The 16,946-nt window shown below is 39.7% G+C and overlaps 1 protein-coding gene across 1 annotated transcript in view; it reads right to left on the bottom strand.

The window, feature by feature from the left end:
• Positions 1-16,946, bottom strand: part of FBXL13 (F-box and leucine rich repeat protein 13) — a 217,273-nt gene that overhangs the window by 50,614 nt on the left and 149,713 nt on the right. The gene's annotated exons all lie outside the window — the stretch shown is intronic.

The following is a 16,946-nucleotide window of genomic DNA, read 5'->3' as shown; positions in this document are numbered from 1 at the left end:
GCTTGAAGAGTTTCTATTTAAAGATCAGCTGTTATCCTTATGGGAATTCCCTTGTGTGTTATTTGTTGTTTTTCCCTTGCTGCTTTTAATATTTGTTCTTTGTGTTTGATCTTTGTTAATTTGATTAATATGTGTCTTGGGGTGTTTCGCCTTGGGTTTATCCTGTTTGGGACTCTCTGGATTTCTTGGACTTGGGTGATTATTTCCTTCCCCATTTTAGGGAAGTTTTCAACTATTATCTCTTCAAGTATTTTCTCATGGTCTTTCTTTTTGTCTTCTTCTTCTGGGACCCCTATGATTCGAATGTTGTAGCATTTAATATTGTCTTAGAGGTCTCTGAGATTGTCCTCATTTCTTTTAATTTGTTTTTCTTTTATCCTCTCTGATTCATTTATTTCTACCATTCTATCTTCTAATTCACTAATCCTATCTTCTGCCTCTGTTATTCTACTATTTGTTGCCTCCAGAGTGTTTTTAATTTCATTTATTGCATTATTCATTATATATTGACTCTCTTTTATTTCTTCTAGGTCCTTGTTAAACCTTTCTTGCATCTTCTCAATCTTTGTCTCCAAGCTATTTATCTGTGATTCCATTTTGATTTCAAGATTTTGGATCAATTTCACTATCATTATTTGGAATTCTTTATCAGGTAGATTCCCTATCTCTTCCTCTTTTGTTTGGTTTGGTGGGTATTTATCCTGTTCCTTTATCTGCTGGGTATTCCTCTGTCTCTTCATCTTGTTTAAATTGCTGAGTTTGGGGTGTCCTTTTTGTATTCTGGCAGTTTGTGGAATTCTCTTTATTGTGGCGTTTCCTCGCTCTGTGTGGTTTTGTACAGGAGGCTTGTCAAGGTTTCTTGGTTAGGGAAGCTTGTGTTGGTGTTCTGGTGGGTGGAGCTGTATTTCTTCTCTCTCCTTTCGAAGACTTGGGTTGCTTTTCTGGGTGCCTGATGTCCTCTGCCGGCATTCAGAAGTTGTTTTGTGGAATTTACACGGCGTTTAAATGTTCTTTTGATGAATTTGTGGGGGAGAAAGTGTTCTCCCAGTCCTACTCCTCCGCCATCTTAGCTCCTCCTCGACCACATTTTCTTTATCCATTCATCCATCAGTGGACACTTAGGTTGCTCCCACATTTTGGCTATTGTAAATAAATAGCCAAATATTGTAAATAATGCTGCAGTGAACAGGGGGGTACATATATCTTTCTAAATTACTGTTTTCATTTCCTTTGGATCAATACCCAGAAATAGAATGCTAGATCATATGATAGTTCTTTTTTTAATTTTTTAAGGATCCTCCATACTGTTTTCCATAGTGGCTACTCCAATTTACATTCCCATCAACAGTGCACAAACGGCCCATTTTCTCCGCATTTTCACCAACACTTGTTTTTTCTTATCTTTTTGATAATATCTATTTTAACAGGCAAACAATGTTTTAATTTTCCCACATTCCTGTTAAGTGAAGTTAAACTTATGAAGTTACAAAAAGTTCACAAACTTATGAAGTTGCAAAACGAAGTTACACTTTTAGTGTAATTATGTTATTTGTTGGCAAAAGATGACACATTGAAGAAAACAAAAAACATCAGTATTTTGCCCCATTATAAGACTATAAACATTTGGTCATAATTTTAAAAGAACCAAGTTTTATATATGAAATTGAACTGTATGAAACCTTGTTAATCAGTTTCACAATCTGAAAGATTTAGTCTTTACAACTTGGATGTGGCTTTTTTTTCTGAGAGACGGGGCTTTCAGAAAAAATCTAGGCATTATAGAATACTAACATTAGAATAAAACATAATGTAATTTATCTGATAGCCACATTGCCACAAACCACCCTTGTTTATAGTATGTTTCAGTTAGGAAAGTGTCAGCAGTTTAATAAGGCACACCAGAACAGTAAATGCTGCTGTTGCTGCTAAGTCGCTTCAGTTGTGTCTGACTCTATGCGACCCCATAGATGGCAGAATTTTATAATCTATTCTGCTTTGATTAAAGAAAATCTCTAGAAAAAATTTATATAAAATTACATAAGATTGCATAGTTTGTCCAACTTTTAATTCATTTTTTCTTGAATATTCTTTATAAGTATAGTTTGTAGACTTTCAAGATTAAAACACTAATACAAGCCTCTCTTCCATAGTTATGAGATAAGCCTTTATAAAGGTATGATGAAAATATGACAAATGATAAATAACTACATTATTACAAGGAGTTCATACAAGTTGGCAGAAATATTGAAACCCCCAATATATAAATGACTAAAGAATATAAACATAAAATTCACATAAGAAAAAATACAATCACAATGATAAATATAGGCGGAAATTATATTGCTAGAATTTTTTAAATGCAAAATCAAATAGCAATAAAGTTATAATGTATATCTATTTTTTGTTGAAATTAAAACAGCCAATATTGGTGAATGAGTATAAGGCCAGCCTACTTATTTTTTTAGTTGATGGCAATAAAAATTATTACAATGTGTTGGGAAAGCAAGTGACCAAAACAACAATAAAATATCCTGTTCAAAGAAGGGAAGATTTGAGGGGGAGAAAGGTTAGTAAAAACTTTGGGGCAGGTTTCTGGTCTTGTTCCTGTTTCTATACTGAAACCTAGAATTACTGCCTTAAATATAGTAGGGACTAGATAATTAAGTACCAAAAGAAGGAAGAAAAAAGAATGAGTGAATAAGTAAATAAAATGCCTCAATATGAAAAGTAATTCAGAATAACTGGGGGAAAAAAAACAATACATGGGTGCATTATTAAATTCTTATATATATCAACAAAGAATTATATAAAGTATTAACACCATGCATATTTCCTTTACAAGACCCACAACAGTTCTAGAGAGTTTACTGTCTGTTCCAAATAAACTGTAACAGCACAAAAACACCAATATTCAAGCAAAATATTAAGCTTTGTATGTTAACATATACAAGAATGTATGTATATGAACAATTTTGTTTAACAGAAATTAATATATCCTTCTCTGTCTTCATGTTACTTGGTCCATCTGTGAAGTTCAATCTTGCTTTCTGAAACATCACTTCCCTTAGTTCCCATGACATCACTCCAAACTCTTTCCTTATCTACTGCTCTGGATGTTCATTTTCAGCTTTCTTTGTGGCTTTATCTTCCAAATCCACCCAGTAAGTATCCGAGTTCCCTGGAGCTTTGAAGTTGACCTCTCTTCTTCATATGTCTCTCATCCATAACTTCAGGCACCTCAGCCTTCTCTACAGCTGGCCCAGGATCTCTCTTCTGAGCTCTAGAGTTTTTAAATTAAACACCTGAATGTGCCATAAGCATCTGAAATTTAGCACTGTTACTTTCAAAGGACTAGTATTCAAACTGGAAACCACAGTGTTTAATGAGTTCTTCCTACTGTTTCTTCTGGTTTAAGCAAGAAGTTTGGTTAAAGTTGAATAACTCGTGGTAGACTTTTCTTCAACTTAATTAAGTACATTGTTCCTTTCTCTGCATTTTACAACTTTTATGACTTTCTCTTTGTTTTGATCTTTTTGTCTTAATTGAATATAGTTAATTTATAATGTTGTGTTCATTTCAAATGTACAGCAATGTGAATATATAGTCTTTTTCAGATTCATTCCATTATAGGTTTTTAAGATATTGAGTATAGTTCCCTGTGTTATACAGTACGTCCTGTTGTTTACCTATTTTATATATCAGTTCAGTTCAGTTCAGTCACTCAGTCGTGTCCGACTCTTTGCGACCCCATGAACTGTAGCACGCCAGGCCTCCCTGTCCATCATCTACTCCCGGAGTTCACTCAAACTCACGTCCATCGAGTCGGTGTATATAGTACTGTGTATATGTTAATCCCAAACTCCTAGTTTATCACCCTCTACCCTGCTATCCCTTTTGGTAATGGTAGTTTGTTTTCCATGTATGACTCTCTCTATAGCACCTAGATTTCTCTACCTGGGAAATCTATAAATATAATCCATACAATTTAGGATATTTAATATCTGATTACAGGATGTTGGAAAACACATCCTAAGAAATAAGGTGGAATTTGGTACACAAGAGTCTAGGATGACTGACAATTTTGATGTAATTATTGGAGGTGTGAAAAGTGAAGTCGCTCAATCATGTCCAACTCTTTGTGACCCCATGGACTGTAGCCTAGCCTCTAAATATCTCTTACTCATCCTCTTAAATAGATCTTCCTTACTGTTATGTCTCTGTACACAAATCGTTTTGAGTCCTACTCTGAGTTTTGCATTGGCTCCCTTTGTATATAGCACATAGTCTGATTTGCTTTGCAAGGCACCCGAGGCCATATTCATTCTATCCTCCACCTCTTTCTCCAGCCTCATCTCCTGCCACATCCTCTATCTCAGGCCATGCTCTGACAATACAAAGGCACCTGTGGATCCCCAACTCATAACCCTCTCTCATATCTCCATGCCTTCCTCCCTGCTTCTTCCTTCACTAGAATGCTCTTCTTTTCTTCAACTTACAAACACCTACTAAAGCTCTTAGCTGCACCTCAAAAACTGAAGCCCATCTCCTGACTCCACCACAGAGACAACAGAGACAGAAGTACTCACCTTCCAAGTCATTCTTGCTGCCAAGATGCAGTGCAGTGCACATAAGTCCATAACAGCAAATATACCTCATTATGTCATAGGTCTGATAAATTATTGCTAGTTTACCATGTGCCATATACTTACGTTGGAGAAGGCGATGGCACCCCACTCCAGTGCTCTTGCCTGGAAAATCCCATGGACAGAGGAGCCTGGTAGACTGCAGTCCATGGGTCACTAAGAGTCAGACATGACTGAGCGATTTCACTTTCACTTTTCACTCTCATGTGTTGGAGAAGGAAATGGCAACCCGCCTCAGTGTTCTTGCCTGGAGAATCCCAGGGATGGGGGAGACTGGTGGGCTGCCATCTATGGTGTCTCACAGAGTCGAACACGACTGAAGCGACTTAGCAGCAGCAGCAGCAGCAGCAGTCCTTTCTTGGACTGGATAGTCCTGGGTCTTCCCAGATGGCTCAGACAGTAAGAGTCTACCTGCAATGCAGGAGACCTGGGTTCGATCCCTGGGTCGAGAAGATCCCCTGGAGAAGGAAATGGCAACCCACTCCAGTGTTCTTGCCTGGAGAATCCCAGGGATTGGGGGAGCCTGGTGGGCTGCCATCTATGGGGTCGCACAGAATCAGACACGACGGAAGTGACTTAGCAGCAGCAGCAGCATATACTTAGGTTAAGCAGTTTACAAGTCTTCACAACACTATGAGGGAAGTAATATTATAACTACTGCATTAAAGAGAAGGTAATGGAGGCACAGAGAGGTTAAGTAACTTGCTTGAGCTCTCATAGTGTAGTGACAACTGTGAGGATGTAAAGCCACACTCTGAATTCCTGCTTTTAGTAATTTTTAGCCATGTAGTACTGTTACTCTTGGTGGTATTCTTTTCCCACTAGGCTATACCTTGAGACCAGGAGTGTGTCTATAAGTTTAGTACTCCTAGACGCTTTCATAGCCTTTGACACACAGCTGACAATGAGTAAGTATTTGTGAATGAATGAGTAGTCTATTTATAAAATTATCTATTTTTATGAACCCAATTTTCTCTTATCTTGCTAGTATACTGTCGTAATTCTTGAGTGGAATCTATTTCCCTCTGTAATTGTGCAGCTTCTCTGGTGGCTCAGATGGTAAAGAATATGCCTGCAATGGGGAGACCTGAGTTCAATCTCTGGGTTGGAAAGATCCCCTGGAGAAGGGAATGGCAACCCACTCCAATATTCTTGCCTGGAAAATCCCATCAACAGAGGAGCCTGGCAGGCTACAGTCCATGGGGTTGCAAAGAGTTGGACACAACTGAGCGACTAACAGTTTTATAATTGTGTGAATCGTTTACATTTCATATGTTTCTTTCTGAAGCAGTCACTGTATTCAGTACTGCTTCAGTTCAGTTCAGTTCAGTCACTCAGTTGTGTCCGACTCTTTGCAACCCCATGAATCGCAGCATGCCAGGCCTCCCTGTCTATCACCAACTCCCGGAGTTCACTGAGACTCACGTCCATCGAGTCAGTGATGCCATCCAGCCATCTCATCCTCTGTTGTCCCCTTCTCCTCCACATTCTTTTAGGAATAAAGAACAAAACTCTTATCTGAAAATATGTTTTATCTCGATTAACACATCCTCTTTCTAAAATCACTGATAACACTATCTTGTACAATGTCCATGAAAATATATCTTTAACCTCAAAAGTGATCTTTTACACTCTGGTTAGCAATTACAATTTTGTAAAAATAATTTGCCTTTTCTTTTTAATCATTTTTATTTCTATGTACTTGATTATTAGTATGGATTTTGTAATGATACTTTTTAAAATGTGCAAACCTTTCCAATCTAATTTACCAACCTACAAGTCTAAAGGAAAGCAGGCTTTGGTCAATACACAGAAATAGGTCCTCTATATGTTTGTGGAGGGAAAGAAAATAAGCATCTCCGTTTCTGGAAATAGAGTAAGTCACCTTGGGTCTACTTGCCTCCTACCTGGTAGAGGTTGAGAGGAAAGTTATATCAACCAAAGATTCTCCTGGAGGGAAGTGACAAGCTCACGTTGGTCACTTCTTTTTTGCCATGATTTTAATAGGCATTTTTCTGGAAACAGGAGAAAATTGACTGGAAGCTCTATGAGGAAAACCACTGTTGCTAGTGATGGGACCAGCAGATTTATATAAGGCCGCTGGCTGTGAAAAGCAGCCTAGAATGGACTAAAGAAAAGTCCAGCTCCATAGGAAAAAGTTCAATAGGGCAAACTTCTTATGTGTGTGTTTTTTTTGCTTTTTGTTTTTTTTAATCCAAGGCAAATCCATTTATCTCTGAGTTATTCTGCTTTCTGCTTTCTTTTAACTCCCCTTCTTTCTGTTGCTTAAATCTCAAGTAATTTCCTGTGCTTCCCGCTTTAGGAGTTGTGGTGCACTAAACCTCAGCCTTTATTTGTGCTTGTGTTCCATGCAGATGGGTGGTCTCTTGAAAGCATATCATCAGGTTAAGACGTGCAGCTGTAAGCATTCCCATTCTAGCTCAGATCATAGCTAAGAAGATGTGGCAGTTTGAAAATCTTGTGTTTGGTTTAGAGAAAGAAAATGGTACCAGATCCATTCATTCCCTTACTCACTACTCACTGATCAAATATTTTACACACCTTTTATGTATTAGGTGTTATGCTGGGCATCCCAAAGATGGGACAATCCATCTTCTACCCTGAAGAGTCTTACAATGTTGTAAGGAGGCAGGCATGGAAAAAAAATATTAAAATACATTGAGTGACTCAAAAATATATTGAGCTGATTGCTTTATTGGAGACATTAGCAAGGACAGTGGAAATACAAGGTGGGGAGATCCTAAGCTTTGCCTGGGAATTGCCCAGGAATTCCAGGGGAGCTTCACACAGCTGAAACTTGAGGGATGAGCAAGAAGTTAGCAGATAGACAAGAAGAAAGGGTGTTTCAGACAGAATTACTCACAGAAGTGAGAAGAAAAGAAGAGCAAGACATGTCTGAGGAGCTGTAGGAGAATCAGTTCTGTGTCTCTGGAGCTAAAAATGAAGGTGGAAGTTATCTGGAAGTGAGGCTGCACAGATGGGCAGGAACCACCTTAGGAAGTCTTGGTCCCCCAAACTAGATTGTTTAGATTTTATACTGAAAGCAGTGGAGATCTCCTGACAATATATGAGCAAAGAAGTGAAAGACTCAGATTTGCATGCTGGAAGATCACACTGCAGCAGAGTGAAGAATGGATTGAGGACAGTGATGCTTAAGGCAAAGAGGTTAGTAAGAAGAATGATGCTTGAACTGTGGCAGTGGCAGCAGGGATGGAGAGGAGGCAGGGGGACAGAATTGAGAGAATTTTAGACTACACTAATTATTGTTAAAGACCTCACGCTGGCTTCTTTCTATTCTTATATATTACTTAGTCTTAGAGATTTTTTTTTTCTAGATCTGAAATGATCTTATTTACAGTTAAACTTAATATGGAAAACATGCCAATATTCAATACAGTTCAGTTCAGTTCAGTCATATAGTCGTGTCTGACTCTCTGCTTCCCCATGGACTGCAGCACGGCAAGCTTCTCTATCACCAATTCCCAGAGCTTGCTCAAACTCATGTCCAGCGAGTCGGTGATGCCATCCATCCATCTCATCTTCTGTTGTCCCCTTCTCGTCCTGCCTTCAGTCTTTTCCAGCATCAGGGTCTTTTCCAAAGAGTCAGCTCTTTGCATCAGGCAGCCGAAGTATGGAGCTTCGGCTTTAGCATCAGCCCTTCCAATGAATATTCAGGACTGGTTTCCTTTAGGATTGATTGGTTCTATCTCCTTGCAGTCCAAGGGACTCTCAAGAGTCTTCTCCAACACCACAGTTCAAAGCATCAATTCTTCAGAACTCAGCTTTCTTTATAGTCCAACTCTCACATCCATACATGACCACTGGAAAAACCATAGCTTTGACTAGATGGACCTTTGTCAGCAAAGAAATGTCTCTGCTTTTTAATATGCTGTCTAGGTTGGTCATAGCTTTTCTTCTAAGGAGCATCTTTTAATTTCATGGCTGCAGTCACCATCTGCAGTCATTTTGGAGCCAAAATAAATAAAGCCTGTCACTGTTTCCATTGTTTCCCCATCTATTTGCCATGAAGTGATGGGACCAGATGCCATGATCTTCGTTTTTTGAATGGTGAGTTTTAAGCCGGTTTTTTCACTCTCCTCTTTCACTTTCATCAAGAGGCTCTTTATTTCCTTTTCACTTTCTGCAGAGTGGTGACATCTGCATATTTGAGGTTGTTGATATTTCTCCCGGCAATCCTAATTCCAGCTTTGTGCTAATCCAGCCTGGCATTTTGCCTGATGTACTCTGCATACAAGTTAAATAAGCAAGGTGACAATATACAGCCTGACAAATTCCTTTCCAATTTGGAACCGGTCCATTGTTCCATGTCCAGTTCTAACTGTTGCTTCTTGACCTCTTTATGGATTTCTCAGGAGGTAGTCTGGTATTCCCATCTCTTGAAGAATTTTCCACACTTTGTTGTGATCCACACAGTCAAAGGCTTTAGCATAGTCAATGAAGAAGTAGATGTTTTTCTGGAATTCTCTTGCCTTTTTTTATGATTCAACGGATGTTGGCAATTTTATCTTTGATTCCTCTGTCTTTTCTAAATCCAGCTTTAACCTCTGGAAGTTCATGGTTACTTACTATTGAAGCCTAGCTTGGGGACTTTTGAGCATTACTTTGCTAGCATGTGAGATGAGTGCAATTGTGTGGTCATTTGAACATTCTTTGGCACTGCCTTTCTTTGGGATTGGAATTAAAACTGACCTTTTCCAGTTCTGTGGTCACTGCTGAGTTTTCTGAATTTGCTGGCATATTGAGTGCAGCACTTTCACACCATCATCTTTTAGGGTTTGAAATAGTTCAGATGGAATTCCATCACCTCCACTAGCTTTGTTCGTAGTGATGCTTCCTGAGACCCACTTGACTTTGCACTCCAGGATGTCTGGCTCTAGGTGAGTGATCACAGCATCAAGATTATCTGGGTTTTTAAGATCTTTTTTGTACAGTTCTTCTGTGTATTATTGTCACCTATTCTTAATATCTTCTTCTTCTGTTAGGTCCATACCTATCCTTTATTGTGCCTTTATTGTTTCTATCCTTTATTGTGCTCATCTTTGCATGAAATGTTTTCTTGGTATCTCTAATTTTCTTGAAGAGATCTCTAGTCTTTCCCATTCTGTTGCTTTCCTCTACTTCATTGCATTGTTCACTTAGGAAGGCTTTCTTCTCCTTGCTATTCTTTGGAACTCTGCATTCAGATACTTATATCTTTCCTTTTCTCCTTTGCCTTTTGCTTCTCTTCTTTTCATAGCTGTTTGTAAGGCCTCCTTAGACAACCATTTTGCCTTTTTGCATTTCTTTTTCTTGGGGATAGTTTTGATCACCGTCTCTGTACAATGTTACGAACCTTCATCCATAGTTCATCAGGCACTCTGTCTATCAGATCTAATCCCTTGAATCTATTTGTCACTTCCACTGTATAATCGTAAGGGATTTGATTTAGGTCATACCTGAATGGTGTAGCGGTTTTCCCTACTTTCTTCAATTTAAGTCTGAATTTGGCAATGAGGAGTTCTTGATCTGAGCCACAGTCAGCTCCTGGTCTTGTTTTTGCTGACTGTATAGAGCTTCTCCTTCTTTGGCTGCAAAGAATATAATCAATCTGATTTTGGTATTGACCATCGATAATGTCTATGTGTAGAGTTGTCTCTTGTGTAGGGTGTTTGCTATGACCAGTGTGTTCTCTTGGCAAAACTCTGTTAGCCTTTGCCTTGCTTCATTTTGTTCACCAAGGTCAAACTTGCCTGCTACCCCAGGTATCTCGACTTCCTACTTTTGCATTCCAGTCCCCTATGATAAAAAGGACATGTTTCTTTTGGTTTTAGTTCTAGACGGTCTTGTAGATCATCATAGAACTGTTCAACTTCAGCTTCTTCAGCAATAGTGGTTGGGGCATAGACTTGGATTACTGTGATGTTGTATGGTTTGCCTTGGAAACAAACAGAAATCATTCTGTTGTTTTTGAGATTGCACCCAAGTACTGCATTTCAGACTCTTGTTGACTATGAGGGCTATTCCATTTCTTCTAAGGGTTTCTTTCCCATTGTAGTAGATATAATGGTCATCTGAATTAAATTCCCCCATTCCAGTCCATTTTAGTTCACTGATTCCTAAAATGTCAATGTTCACTCTTGCCATCTCCTGTTTGACCACTTCTAATTTATCTTGATACATGGACCTAACATTCCAGGTTTGTATGCAATATTGTTCTTTACAGCATCAGGCTTTACTTCCATCACTAGTCACATCCACAACTGGGCGTTGTTTTCTCTCTGGTTCAGCCTCTTCATTCTTTCTGGAGCTATTTCTCTTTATTTCTGAGCCTTTCCCTCAACACCTGTTACTTTTCCTGCATTACTTAACTTTCTTTGAGGTAGGGCCTCCATCCACCCAAATTCAGATCTGGAATCATTCTTATCCTCTTGACCTCTAGGCCCTTATCTTCCCCATCTAGTCAGTCACCAAATTCTTTCAGTTTTACCTCCTAAGTAGTCTTGACGGTGTTCTTTCCACACTACTACTCTGACCTAGTTAAAAAATGCATCTCTTTCTTTAACTACTGAAATAACTCCCACTACTTTCCCCTCCAATCTATCCCCCAGAGAATTTGTTGTTGTTCAGTTGCTAAGTTGTATCTGACTCTTTGTGACCCCATGGACTGCAGTATGCCAGGCTTCCCTGTCCTTCACTCTCTCCCAGAGTTTGCTCAAACTCATGTCCATTGAATCAGTAATGCCATCCAACCATCCTATCCTCTGTTCTATGATGACCTACAAAACCTTCTAGAACTAACACCAAAAGAAACATGTCTTTCTTTGTGGCCAAAGTATTGGAGCTTCAGCTTTAGCATCAGTCCTTCCAATGAATATTCAGGGTTGATTTCCTTTAGTATTTATTGGTTTGATCTCCTTGCAGTTCAAGGGACTGTCAAGAGTCTTCTCTAGCACCACAGTTCAAAAGCATTCATTCTTCAGCATTAATTCTTCTTTATGGTACAGCTCTCACATCCATACATGACTACTGGAAAAACTATACAACTGACTGGACCTTTGCCAACAAAGTGATGTCTCTGCTTTTTAATATGCTGTGTATGGGATTCCCTGGTGGCTCAGAGAGTAAAGCGTCTGCCTGCAATGTGGGATACCCGGGTTCGATCCCTGGGCGGGAAGATCCCCTGGAGAAGGAAATGGCAACCAACTTCAGTATTCTTGCCTGGAGAATCCCACGGACAGAGGAGCCTGGCGGGCTACAGTCCACGGAGTTGCAAAGAGTCGGACATGACTGAGCAACTTCACTTTCACTATGTTTGTCAAAGCTTTTCTTCCAAGGAGCAAGTGTCTTTTAATTTCATGGCTGCAGTCACCATCTGCAATGGTTTTGGAGCCCAAGCAAATAGAATAACCCAGATAATCTAAAATGGGAGGCTGACCATGACTGTGACTCCCCTTCTAGGTGCTACTTCATCATTGATTCAAGTCTAGACTCCTTGGCATAGCGTGACATTCTATTGGTAACATCTCCTTTTCACAGCATGTTCTAGCAGTACTAAGCTGCATAAAGTTCCCTGAGTAAGCAAGCATAGGCATGCTTTTGTGTTAGACTGGCTGAGTTAATAGATCCCTTTCTCTGCATCCTCTATCACTCCATCTTCTATACCATATTTAAATGAGTCACACTTACTCTTCCAAATCAGGCTGCAGGGAACAAATCTTACTCATATTTGGTATTGTAGAGCTCAGCATTTGTTCCTTAATTCAGTGAATATTTATCAAGCATCTACTACCCTCAGGATTCTGGGAAAACAGCAGTGAACAAAATTAAGTCTCAGCCTTATGGGTGTTACATTCTCGTGAGGGGACGCCTGGTGATGGCCTACACAATGGACACTTAGAGTGAACATTTTTCTAGTGCTGATGGTGAAAAATTTTGAAAATCAGGCAAATGAAAGAGTCTTCTTAAACCACTGTCTAAGCATATGTCTGGAACATAGCTCTGACTCATTTTTCCTTTAAACAAGTATGGGTGGTGACTAAGACAACCTAAGCAACAGATTTAACTGTCCTAACTGGGGATCCTGTGGTCTTCAGTAAATGATAATTCTCCTAACTAGCAGAAAACATGTTCCCATGTATGTGGAAATATAACCTTATATTCAAACAACCCTCTGGGGTAATAAGGAATGAATAACATCCTGCTGAATTAGACATTAAGAAAAGGCTATAGAAAATTAAAGATTTTTAAAGATACCATAAAATATCATCATATTAGTAAGCTATTTCCTTCACTTACAAACCCTATTCTCTTTATATTGGAAGATGAAAATTGATATCCTTCCTCTTTCTGTAAAATAGGCTTATTAGACAACTTCCTAAACAATTTTTATTCTTGGATGATGTAATAGATTAGTCACTATTTTTCTAAAAAGGAATGGCTAAAGACAATAAAATTATTAAAAGGAATGTATAAAGTTTGAAGTAACTGTTCTCTTCCTTGCTGTCCCCATTTAAATTAGTTTTCTCAGTTAAATATATTGCTTGATTTCTAAATATCTATAGTTTTTTCTTTGCTGATTAACTTCCTCATGAGCATCCATGATTTTCCAAACATAAAAGCCCATTACCCATGCAACCTTAAGGAGCTCTTCTACCTTCGAGTAGTAAATTTCACGGATTTCCCTGCTTATTTCTAGAGCTCTTCTACATCTCTGTATAGCTGTCTTACAGGTGACTCAAACTAAACATGCCTATTTCCCCAACCTGTAGCAATCCTTCTCCTCCCACTGTGGAAAGGACACAGCTCAGTAAGGGATACCACCAGTTATACAGCCACTCAAGCCAAAAATCTGGCATCGTCCTTGATTTTCTCCTTCTCTTCCTTACCTCCATATTCATTCTGTCTCTAGTTCCCATTGATTCTTTCTCCAAATGTCTCTCAAATCTGCTGTGTCAGCCTTACTACCATCTCCCTGGTTCTAGCCCTGATACTGACCCTCATAATTTTTCACCTGGATTACTGCTTTATAATCAGTCACTGACCATTTATGCTTAGTCACTCAGGCATGTCAGACTCTTTGTGACCCCCTGGACTGTACCCTGCCAAGCTTCTCTGTTCATGGGATTCTCCAAGCAAGAATACTGGAGTGGGTTGCCATTTCCTTCTCCACTGGATCTTCCTGACCCAGGGATCGAACCCAGATCTCTGGCTTTACAAGTGGATTCTTTACTGCCTGGGCCACTAGAGAAGCCCTAGTGCATTATTCCCATGTCTATCCAGCAGATAGAGTGATCTTTTCAAAATTTCAGTTTTAATACGTTATGGCCTAATTGACAATACTGAATGTCCTTTTATTGCCAACAAGGCAGAGAACAAATTCCTCACTGTGGCTTCTGGGCCCCTCATGACCTGGCCCCTGCCTACCTGTCCAACATCATCTCTCACCACTCTCCTCACAATCAAGCTATATCCAAATGTGCAGATGTCTTTAATGCCACCGTACTTTCAACCTCTTTATCTTTGTGCAAGCTGTTTCTGTGACTTACCACATACCCCTTCTCCTTCTCTTGTAAAAGAAGGTCTTCTCTGACTTTGATTTAGGTTAAGTTTCCCTTCTGTTTGTTTCCTGCACCCATCTCGTTTAATGACCATTGTTCCACACCTGTCTTCCACTAGCATATAAGGGCTAGGAGGAGGGGCCGGGTCTGTTTTCCTGATTCCAGTACCCTTAGCACTAAGCACAATGTAGTCAGAATAAATATTTGTTAACTAAATATGTAGTATGATTCAAACTGAAAACACTATTGAAAAGAATCGTGAGTGAACATAATTATTAGAAAACGTATTTTTTCCCAAAGGTATAAATGGTCACATTTGACCTCTGGTAATATCTGCAACATTCCAGAGTTTAAATCCTAAGTGTTAAATCTGTAGTCATATTTGCACTTCATCAGACCTACAGTCCAGGCTGGTATTAGCTGCCCAGTTTGACATCTGGGCTGACTCATTTTAATTTGGCTGTTTGAGGTTAGCTGCTGTTGTGCCTTGTGTTGTCAGTCATTTGCCTCTTAGGTCAGAATTTCACTGATTGGAAGGAAGAAAACAATAGCCTTCAGAAGACTAATTTTTCCATCTTTTAGCAGAAAACAACTAACTTTCTTCTCCACAAGTATTCTTTCAGATTGTTTAATTTTTTTTTTACAAGAAAATAAAACAGTGAATGGGACTTGAGGCTATATCCCTAAACTTTATACTTATCCTCAGTTGATAAAAATGTTAATATATGATCTTTGAAAATAAAAACTGAGTTTTTCACAAATGCTGAAAGCTAAGATCGAGCATCTAAACCTCCTTTTGTGAATTCAACAATTGTTCACCAGATACTTCAGGTTGTGAGGAGTGCTGTGGTGGAATTATATTTTGATGTAATTATAATGTGCTTTGATCCTTCTCATTACCCTGTGATCCTTCAGACAACAGCTGGGCCTTCTGCTTGTATGTGTCAGGGAAGGGTTTTTACAGAACAGCACAGTAGAAAAACATCCTGGACTTAAAATTCTAAACCCTGAAAGACTTGGAGCATGACGTTTTTAAAAACCATATAATCAGTTGGAACATGTCTTCCACCCCCAGATTAGATAAAGAAACTATGCCAAGAGAAAAGACAGGGAGCAAAGAAGAGAAGAGGGGAGAGGAGAAGAGAAGGGAAAGGGGAGGGGAAGGGAGAGCAGAGCAGGAAGGAGGGGAGCTTGGAAGAAGAAGAGGGGAAGGGAGAGCCAGAGGGAAGCAAAAGGATGAGATGCTGGGGTACAGGGCCCACTTCCAGACCTCCCTGGGCTCTATCTCCTGATAGGTTGGGAATATAAGAGTACATGAGAACTCATTCTATCTTTCCCTCGTATGCTTGTGAAAAACAACAAGGGATCAGAGTTTCCCTATGCTCATCATTGTACCAGCTAAAATCTAATGAGGAAAATAAAAACAACTCTTGTTTGAAACTGAGGAAATATAATCGTGAGAGAAAACTGACTAATAGGTATTAGACACCTTAGGAGCCTAATGGAATAAGGACAAAATCTAGATATTAGCAGTAGCAGGAAGCCAGTACCATGCCTATGCTGGAAGGACAATGGAAAGAGATAGTGTTTCTGACAGCCCAAAGTCCAAGGTCATGTGGGAAACTGGAACCGCAACAATCCTGACCAAAGGGAGTAGATCACAAAAGAAATGCAGCTGATATTAATAATGCAGGGAAAGGTGGACAAAAACCCTGGCCTCTCTCTGCTTCCGACCCTCCTGTTGTTCATAGATACTTTACAAGCACCAAACCCAGCTGGAATCTAACTGACATGTCAGCCACTCTGTAGGAGAGTAAGAAGGGTGAGGCATGGGTCTGAGAACAAATACACCCAGATGTAAAAGTGGGAAATGTCTGCAGGGGATGTCTGGGACTGTGGACCTAAGAAGGCCTCACAGAGTCCCACACCTCAGGATGACCCAAAGGGGCCCAGAGCAAGGCACATACGACAAAGGAGCCCCAAAACTTGAGGGGATCTTGGAGCTGGGACAGGTAATATAGATCTGGGATTTCCCTGGAAGGAAACCAAAGACCAGATGGGCTGTCAAAAGACAGCATTGAGAAGACCAGGCTTGATTTCACCGTAATGAGTTGACTACATGTAACTATCCCAACTTCCCCATCTCATTCTACATTTAGACAAGACTCCAACACTCCTTAGTTGGTAAAGAAGCTGCCTGCAATGCCAGAGACGTAGGTTTGGTTCCTGGGTTGGGAAGATCCCCTGGAGAAGGAAATGACAAACCACTCCAGTATTCTTGCCTGGAGAATCCCATGGACAGAGGAGCCTGGCAGGCTACAGTCCATGGGGTCGCAAGATTCAGACACAATTTAGCAACTAAACCACCACCAACAACAACATTCCAAGAAAGAGGAGAGGAGACCAGCTAGCAGAATGGAGGCCAAATCTAAATTCACTCTTAGGTAAAGAAGAGAAAGAACTGTACCAATAAACACACAGTTCTTTATTTAAAAGAGGCTACTGAATGTGGGGGAAAGATGGACATATAACACAGGTATCAGTAATGTGGTGAGAAAGAGGTCATGGTAAAGGAAACACTGAGGTACAGATGTACACAGAGAAGTTGCTGTATTTGCCTGTACGGTAGGACTTCTCAGAGAAGGCCTCAGAGACAGTGGTATCTGATGAGACTGAGGGATGACTAGGGATTTAGCAAGCAGATGGGGGAGAGATCCTCACCTCT

Source organism: Bos indicus x Bos taurus, chromosome 4 (assembly GCF_003369695.1).
Source record: "Bos indicus x Bos taurus breed Angus x Brahman F1 hybrid chromosome 4, Bos_hybrid_MaternalHap_v2.0, whole genome shotgun sequence".
Taxonomy (NCBI): Eukaryota; Metazoa; Chordata; class Mammalia; order Artiodactyla; family Bovidae; genus Bos; species Bos indicus x Bos taurus.
Note: the sequence above shows the minus strand (reverse complement) of the source record. Positions and strands in the feature narration are given on the sequence as shown.